Source organism: Saccostrea echinata, unplaced genomic scaffold, assembly GCF_033153115.1.
Source record: "Saccostrea echinata isolate AGI-Se365-2 ecotype Australia unplaced genomic scaffold, CSIRO_AGI_Sech_v1 ptg000058l, whole genome shotgun sequence".
NCBI lineage: Eukaryota > Metazoa > Mollusca > Bivalvia > Ostreida > Ostreidae > Saccostrea > Saccostrea echinata.
The window spans coordinates 6,606,274-6,615,732 of NW_026889807.1; the positions used below are offsets into that span (position 1 = coordinate 6,606,274).

The 9,459-nt window shown below is 32.5% G+C and overlaps 2 long non-coding RNA genes across 2 annotated transcripts; one reads left to right on the forward strand and one right to left on the reverse strand.

Moving 5' to 3' along the window:
* The first annotated feature begins 3,772 nt into the window (after positions 1–3,772).
* On the forward strand, positions 3,773–8,914 carry LOC133174647 (uncharacterized). Its single transcript, XR_009719155.1, has 4 exons — positions 3,773–4,259; positions 7,237–7,334; positions 7,639–7,726; positions 8,654–8,914. It is a non-coding gene; the product is annotated as an uncharacterized LOC133174647 (long non-coding RNA).
* Positions 5,481–6,179, reverse strand: LOC133174649 (uncharacterized). Its single transcript, XR_009719156.1, has 2 exons — positions 6,148–6,179; positions 5,481–5,716 (listed from the first exon to the last, which is right to left on the reverse strand). It is a non-coding gene; the product is annotated as an uncharacterized LOC133174649 (long non-coding RNA).
* Positions 8,915–9,459: the final 545 nt, after the last annotated feature.

The window sequence follows — 9,459 nt, forward strand, 5'->3', positions numbered from 1 at the left end:
ATTGACAAGTTTAACTTTAAGTGATTTGTATTTGTTTACTTGGAATAGTTTGTGCACATGTTTTGAGTTAAGTAGGAATCGATCAGCAAAAAAGTTGTAGAATTTTAGCTTAAAGTTGCCAGGGACTTTTAATTGGTATTCCCTAGTAGATAATCCATAGCTTTCTGGAAGATTTCTTGTTTTCCTGTAGTTATGTTTCCCAAACGAAGTTTGGGAACATATTGTTTTTACTCTGTTTCTTATTATTAGGGTCTTTCGTCTCCAACGGAAGACCCTTCTATTATTGTATTGTTTCTTTTTCACTTTTATTAGGGTCTTCCGTCTTCAGCGGAAGACCCTTCTATTATTCTTCGGTTTCTTTTTTACCTTTATTATTATTCTTTTTTCTTCTTACAAAATTTGTGCAGACGATTTCTCGGAGATGGCTCGTTCGATTTCATTCAAATTTTCATGGTAGATGCGTTGATATCTGAAGTTAATTCCGGCAATTTCGTTAAGTGATATTTACTTCCGGTCGGAAGTTATCGCCCTTTTATCAAAATTTAGAGGACCTCCTTGTCTGCGATGGAACTCAAAAACGGCTTAGGCTAGAGTGCTGAAATTTTCAGTGATGATAGAGGACATGTTGCCATGTTGCACCTGGGTTTGGATATTTTCCGGAAGTGCCTAGTATGGAAGCTCGGTAGGGGTCGAAATTTAGGACACGAATCATAAGTGAATTTTTGAGACATTTTGTATCATATCTTCTAAAGTATAATTATTTTGTTAAAACATACTGAAGAATATTTGTGCAGAATGACAAGATCTTTAATATGGTATCAAGAAAAAAGGGCTGACTTATCATATTAGGGGCCGAGAGGGGCCAAAAGTATTAAATCAATAACTCTTTAACGATCAATATTTTGGTATACATTAAAGAAGCAAAAAAGTTTATCATAACAATTTACAACTATATATTATAATATTTATGTCATATGTTACATAATTAGGGGGCCAAAAGGGGCCAGAATGCCAAATCTTTGGCACTCTATATCTCGAAAGCGGGAAATATTTTGATAAGCAATATTGAATAAAAGATGTTCAAAATAATGTTCTAAACAATATTTAACCTTTTGATTTTCGCTAAACGTCCCCATTAAGGAGTTGAAGAGCTGGCCCCTAAATATATCTTTTGCAAATATCTCAGAAACGAAAAAGAATTTCTGAATAGTTGTTGAACAAAAAGTGTTCAAAATCACAAGACCTTTCATTTGATATCAAGTAAAAGGGGCTGACCCCTTAAATTAGGGGCTCAGAAGAGCCAAAAGTCTTTCATCTATAACTCTTTAATGATTAATATTTTGTTTTAAATTATTGAAGCAAAAATGTTTATCTTAAGATTCTGCAACTATGTATTATAAAATTTTGACCATATGTTACGTAATAAGGGCCATAAGGGGCCAGAATACTAAATCTTTGACACATTATATCTCGAAAAGGGGAAATATTTTGATAAGCAATATTGAACAAAAGATGTTCAGAATAATGTTCTTAAAAATACACACCCTTTTAATTTTTGCAAGACATCCCCATTAAGGACTTGGAGGGCTGGCCCCTAAATATTGTTATTCTATATATCTCTTAAACGAAAGGAAATTTCTGAATAGTTGTTGAACAAAAAGTGTTCAAAATCACAAGACCTTTCATTTGATATCAAGAGAAAGGGGCTGACCCCTCACATTAGGGGTTCATAAGGGCCAAAAGTCATTCATCTATAACTCTTTAATGATCAATATTTTGTTATAAATTATTGAAGCAAAAATGTTTATCTTTACATTCTGCAACTATATATTATAAAATTTTGATCATATGTTACGTAATAAGGGGCCATAAGGGGCCAGAATGCTAAATCTTTGACACTTTATATCTCGAGAAGGGGAAATATTTTGATAAGCAATATTGAACAAAAGATGCTCAGAATAATGTTTTAGACAATATGCATACTTTCACTTTTTACAGATGAATATCTCAGTCAAGATCTTGACTAATCTTATCCAAAATCAAACGGAAGACCCACTCGTTGCTCGCAACGAGAACCATCTAGTTATTATTATTATTCCACTTTTTCTTTACAATTTTTGTGCAGAAGATATCTCGCAAACGGTTCAATCGATTTTCATGAAATTTTCAGGGGTAATGCCTTTTGATCTGAAGATGATCCTTTTTTGTTCAAATCCTTAAAATTCACTTCCGGTCGGAAGTTATCGCCCTTTGATCGATTTTCAGATAACCATTTTGTCGACACAAAAACTAAAAAACGGCAAAAGCTAGAGCGCTGAAATTTTCAGCGATTATAGACGACATGTTGAAGTTTTGCACCTGGGTTTTCAAATTTTCCGGAAGTACCTAGTATGGAAGCTCGGTAGGGTTCGAAATTTAGGACATGAATCAGGAGTGAATTTTCGAGACATTTTTCATCATATCTCTAAAACTATGGAGATTTTCTAAAAACATATTGAATAGAAATTGTGTATAATTACAAGATCTTTTATATGATATCAAAGAAAAAGGGCTGACTCATCACATTAGGGGCCGAGAGGGGCCGAAAGTCTTCAGTCAATAGCTCTTTAACGATCAAAATTTTGTAATGCATTACTGAAGCAAAAATGTTTATCTCAACAATTTACAACTATATATTATAATATTCACATCATATGTTACATCATTAGGGGCTATTAGGGGCCAGAATGCAAAATCTTTGACGCTTTATATTTCAAAAGTGGGAAATATTTTGATAAGCAATATTGAACAAAAGATGTTCAAAATAATGTTCTAAACAATATGAAATGTTTCATTGTTCTCTAAACGTACCCATTAAGGAGTTAAAGGGCCGGCCCCTAAATACTTCTTTTGCTGATATCTCGGAAACGAAAAAGAATTTCTGAATAGTTGTTGAACAAAAAGTGTTCAAAATCATAAGAGCTTTAAAGTGATATGAAGAAAAAGGGGCTGGCCCCTCAAAATAAGGGCAGAGAGGGACCGAAAGTCTTTAATCAATAACTCGTTAACGATCAATATTTTGTAATGCATTACTGAAGCAGAAATGTTTATCTCAGCAATTTACAACTATATATTATGATATTTAAGAGTCATTCTCTGTAAGGACCTCGGATGCCGTTCAAACGAATATCACGGGTTTTAATAAAACATATATGAAAAAATTATGAATGTGTATGAGATTAATTATGTATATTAAAAAATTTGGGATGTGACCTATCCTCCAGGTTATGGCCCCTAACACATTTTGTGGCTACCCCCATGTTTGAAATGACCAGTTTTCTCGTAATTTATCATCAAATATTCAAAATAAATAATGCACTATGGTTGGATTAAGTGCATTTAATTGTGAAAACAAGGTGTGAAGTAAAGATAAAAAATTATTTTGATTTATCATTAACACTCTTTTTTATTTTAAAGAAATTTAAATTTCCTCACCTTTTTAACCCTTAACCAATAGGCTAAATAACCATAATTTCAGTGCCATTTTATGAAAAATCCCAAGATAGGTTTATAAAATATTAACAATATTTTGAAAGCAAACATACTTGATTATTTATTTATAATTATTTTGGGGTGTGTTTTTTGATTTAAAAAAATAAAATGCATTTGAAAAATGAGAAAAACCTGCCATTTCACCTAATATTATCTCCCTTTGTAAAACTCTCTAGTTCCAACAGTGAAAGGAGGTAAAAACAACACTATATTTACTCCCCGTCGAGGCCTCATCTACAGAGAGCAAACGAACTCTGGCGGAAGTTTGTAAGCATGACGTCTGGAGTTCCTTTTTACAAACCATGTGTTTTATTGATATTTTTATACAAAAGTGCCTAGATTATATAGTTCAGCTTCCTTAGAAGATGTGATAATGCTTGTTCTGAAGACATTCAACAGTTCGTGAATTTCAACATTGACCAGTTTCGTATCAGTTTGTCTTACGTAGGTCATATGCCATGTGTTGCACTTGCTAAATACAGTGAATGACTATCGAATGTGCACGAGTTATTTTGACTTTTCTTTAAAATTAAATACAAAGAAGTCAAGAAGGAAGCTATGTCAAATTCCAAGTCTTCTTAGCTCCAACTTACTTATTGAAAACCCAAGAGAAGATGGACTAAGAATTCCCTTCCAAGTAGAACACGTGAAATGTGAAAGCAGGGGTTTGAAGAAGTGTGAAATCCTTCATTTTATTGGTCAAGCTGGTGCAACGCTACCATTTATACGTAAGTAACTAAATGTTCTTATATACGATGTTATATTTATTCCTAGAGTAGATGATCATGCTAATCAAATGTACCCTTTAAGAGTTTCTCCAATTATTGTTTATTTAGACCTGTCAACATACAAAACTAAATAAAAAAAATATGTCAAATGTGTGGTTGAATGGCTAACAACACATTCCTATATAATTATTATACGCCCGTCTTAAGACGGGACATATTGTTATAGGCTTCATGTCCATCCGTCTGTCCGTCTGTTAGCTTTTTTGTTTCCGGCTCATAACTTTAATACTATTAGGCCTAGGATTATCAAACTTTGTCATCTAATGCATCTTGGGTAGAAGGTGTGTTGCGCATAAAAAGTAGGTCGCTCAGACCTTTAATTAAGAAGTTATAGTCAAATATGGAAAAATCCTTTCCGGCATATAACTAGAAAACTACAAGACTTACAATCATCAAACTTGGACAGTTTATGCATCTTAGGTATAAGGTGTGTCACAACCTATTTCAAGGTCACTGTGACCTTTAATTTAAGTGAAATTTAAAAAAAAAAAATGTGTCTTTTTACTATTCATTTACACATCCCAAATAATGTAAGAGTATTGCACTGTTCTTATTAAAAAAGTGTTAAATCAAGAAAATACTTATTTTTTTAAGCATATACTTGACAGCAATCTATAACAAATATAATGTATGTTAGAGAAATCCTACCTCTTCCATGAGTGTAATTATCAAGCACTGGTCAAGAAGATTTTTGATAACAGAAATTTGCATGTCAAATTAGAGAGAAATTAATGAGTTTAGTGTGAGGAGCTAACTGGCAGAGCATCTCTGATCAAGCAGGTGTTATCTATATCCCTTGGGTATTGGGCAAATGGGTTAAAGCCTGTTGGATTAAAAAAAAGCTCTTGTTTGCTAGCCTAAGTTTTAAAATGAATTTGATGAAAAGTAATTAAAACTAATTTGATATTGCATAATAGACTAATCTGATATTATATAATATTATTAATTTAAAAACTAATTTTATGGGGTGGGGTGGAATCAGCATGTCCATATGAATTAGATCTACATATTAAAACCTGTCGGACATTATATCTCAAAAAAAAAAAATCTTTGAGTATTTTATGAATTATATGTTTTAAAAAAAATTTGTGGTAGATAGTGCAGACCCATTCATCTCTTGGTAGTAATGAGTAGACAAGCATCCAGTTACTTTTAGATTAATTAATGAGTTCAATGTAGGAAGGCTAGCTGTCTCAATCATTTCTTTAGAGCATCTCTGATCAAGCAGTCTTATCTGTATCCTTTGGGGATTAGACAGAAGAACTGCTGGTCAGTTTATAGCATATTTGATTTGATGGCCTGCCTTTTATTTTCAAAATTAATTTGGTATAGATTAAGGTGTTAAGACTAATTTGATATTGTTTAATATGATGGGCATTTGACAAGGTCTAACACAACTAGGGGTGAAACGATACACCTCCTTCACGGTTCGATACGTATTGTATAATTTTGTCTCGGTTCGGTTATTTTCGATACGATACATTTTGATAGAAGGAAACAAATTCAACGTTGTTTTATGCTCTCTTTTTCTAAATCTAGTCACATATTTTACGAATTTTATTTGCAAATTGACTAGAAGAAATTGATTAAAATTATTTGACTGTCAAAAATTATTTTACAATCTATCAGTCATCAAAAATTTACGTTTTCTATACAGTATACTTATTTATACTGAGTAACGTGTTTTACCTTATGCCAAACCCGACTGAATAACGATCCCGACCGAAAAATGAACCGAACCGAAAATTAGAGATTTTGCACCGCGTATCAAACCGAGAAAAAATACCGCGGTGAATCGATACCGCGGTGAACCGTTTCACTCCTAAACACAACCAGCATAGAAATCTATCAATGATGCAATATTTATTCAGGGATCGACATTAACGGTTGTCCGATTGCCCGGGACAAGTAAATTCTCAGTTCGGGCAAGTGAAATTGTCGACATACTTGTCCGATCGGGCAAGTGAATTTTTCTGATACAAAATGTACATATTTATTTAGTTTACATCAATTTATAAATAAAACAATAAATTGAACACTTGATTTCCGCCACGCACCTGACTGACAATGTTTTGCATTTGAAATTCCTTGGTAGCATTTCTGGATTATACCGTTCATTTAAAAATCGAGTTTGTTGTTTTCTTTCGTAGGAAATACACTCTACGTCTAACAAAATTTTGTTAACTTCTTATTAGGAAATTAGATTATTCAAGCACAGAATATAGGTACAGTGTAACACGTTGTATCCTGATCAAGGTAAGATTTATGTTTCGTAGCAACTATCTTCCTTAAGCGTTGCTTCACAGTTATCGCTGAAAATCACGAATTACAAAATGATCCTACCGCAAATAATTTTCAAAAATATGATATTTAAAAAGGAAATGGAGGGTTATTGCTGCATGGCAGTGTGTGTTAACAGGTTACATTTACAAGTACATTTACAAGCGGTATACATTTATGTACAAATGCAGGATCAAAATTTTTTCAGGTACCAGGTAGCTCAACTTGCCAAATTGACAGTAGTGTATTTCGTCACATTTTTTCTTTTCATAATGTTTGCAGTAATTAATAATTTACGTCTTAAGTTCCATCCTAATTTTGGGCAACCAAGTTTTGCATTCGGACAAGTCAAAGTTTGAGATCACTTGCCCGAAGGGCAAGTGAATCTGAAAGTTAATGTCTATCCCTGTTATTATAATTAATGCCTACATCACAGGGGATGGATAAATACTTTAAGGAATGGAAAAATCATGGAAATCTTAGAATCAAGGTTGACATGATTTTCTTGCACTCTAAACTGTTCAAGAAAATTGTAATTTTTTGACGGGCGTATCATGCTGTGGCGCGGCACTTTAATTGTGCTTTAATGCCAGTAAGGAATTGAATTATTCTAATAAAAATATATAATTTATTGTAGCACGCTGCTGCATGCACCATGTGTGGAAGAAGGAAGAGCCTTCAAGAGGAAGATATTTAGATCATTCATGGAGTGTTCTGAAAACATCAAACAAGGAGGTAAGTTTTAAAACAAAATTATAAAGAGGTACAGTGTATAGCATCTTTTCCCAATAATTTGCCTACTAAATCATGTTTTAATGGAAAGTACCTGTTACTATAAATAGATTTCTTCACACAGTTAAGGAAATGGAGTTATTGAAATAAATTTTACATTTATATCATTTAAAATACTTATCCCTAAAATATTACCTCGACATTTACAATTTCACACTACTATCAATTTTACAAAATATCAATTTTTTACTTGCCTGTGAAAATGCAAATGAGCTACATATTTGTAATGATTCAGATTGAATTTCAGATTATTGAAGATATCCTTCCTTGTTAAAATTAGCAAGACTCGGAGTTCCTGTGAACGTGTTGAAACTAGCATGAAATGCCTTTCTCAGGTTAGTAAAGTAGAGTACATATATTTTTTAGCTCACCTTAGCCAAACCTGAGCCAAAGGCTCAAATAAGATCAAGGGGAGATATAATACAAGAATTCGTAAAAATTTGGAGGGATCCTAAGACCTAATGGGCCTGAAAAAAAACCCAGCACATAAAGGACTTCTTTCTTGTCCACCACTTTCACATAATCTCATTTGTTTGTCAGTCTGTCACAGAAACAAAACTTTTGATTGAGTGAAGATACAGCTTTTATATTTCACAGATACATTCACTATGAAAGGTCTCTCTAATGTCCATGAACTATAATTTTGACCCCATGGCCTTGACTTCTATGTCTTTCAAGAAATTAAACATTGGTAATAACATTTGAAGGATAGAAGAAAGATACAGCATAAAGTTGTCTAAAATTTGGACCCACTTTTCATAACTTTTATCAAAACACAATTACTGTTTACTGAGAGAATGTTAGGAGTGATCTGCCCTTAGATTTAAATTTCAATAAATAGAAATTTACAGTATATTACTCAATTTATAATCAAGTCAAGTATTCTTGACATTTTAAAAGAACAAGATAAATTAATTGAAGATGTTATTTACATGTATCTTCTCCTTGGAAGTAAATAGCTATGATTTCTGTTCACTGTTACTGTATTGTGTTTGAACATTTTTCCTCGGGGTAAATGCCATGTACCATATATTGAAAATTAAATAGATAAACTTATTATTTACACCTTTATTCAATATAATTTTCTCAAAATCCAAAAAAAAAAACAAAAACATTTTGCACTTGTGTAGAGAGGATGTATGTATGCTCTGTTATTGTACATGTAATAGTTTTCATGTTCCATTTGGTTCCATTAGTCATTGTTTAATATAAACTAAAGTCTTGTATTATCTAAATCTAAATACTTATATTGTTTATTACAGAACCAAAGCCAGAGTTTTACATTTAGTCATGACATTCAGCAAATGAATGGGTATCTCAAGAAAATTGGAGAGAGTTTTCAGAAGATGAGGGATACCAGTGGGACTCCTACACTAAGTCAGCTAAATCATACTACATGTACAACAATATAACGACCAAAATGACTGCTGTTATTTTCCCAAAGAACATCAAAGAAATAGTGAAGAGTCTTATAGTATGTGAAGAAAATTCAAGTCTTGCCCAGTATTATACCTGAGGGAAGTTTTGACAACTTATCCTAAAGTGATCCATGGCCATGCATATCAAACTTCAGAAACATGACTCCACTCTGCACTACTTCCAATATGCTTCAAATCATTTTTTAAAAGCTTATAATAATGTACATTCTTAAATAAAATATGCATGTAATAAGTGTATAAAACTAATAAAAGTAATCTCATTGAATGTACAATTTCATCCTTTGTCACACATTATCAGTTGCAATTGTTGAATTTTATATAATTGACAGAAAAATTAAAGAAATCTATGTCAAAACTGACTATTATTATAGAGCTACAGCTTTAGGTCTATGATAAGAGTGAAAAACCACAAATTAAGTATTGTACACCTATGATTATTGTGTAATAATTCATCTTCATTTAAGTATGCCAGTGATCTACTTTTCCTGCTAGTGGCTCCTGAGTATTTCACAGAAAATATCTCAATTAATCACACTATGACCAATATTTGCACCCCCCCTCCCCCCCCCCCTCCCCCCCGCCCCATTAATTTTGCCGATATATAGAATACTCTAAAAACATAGCTACTG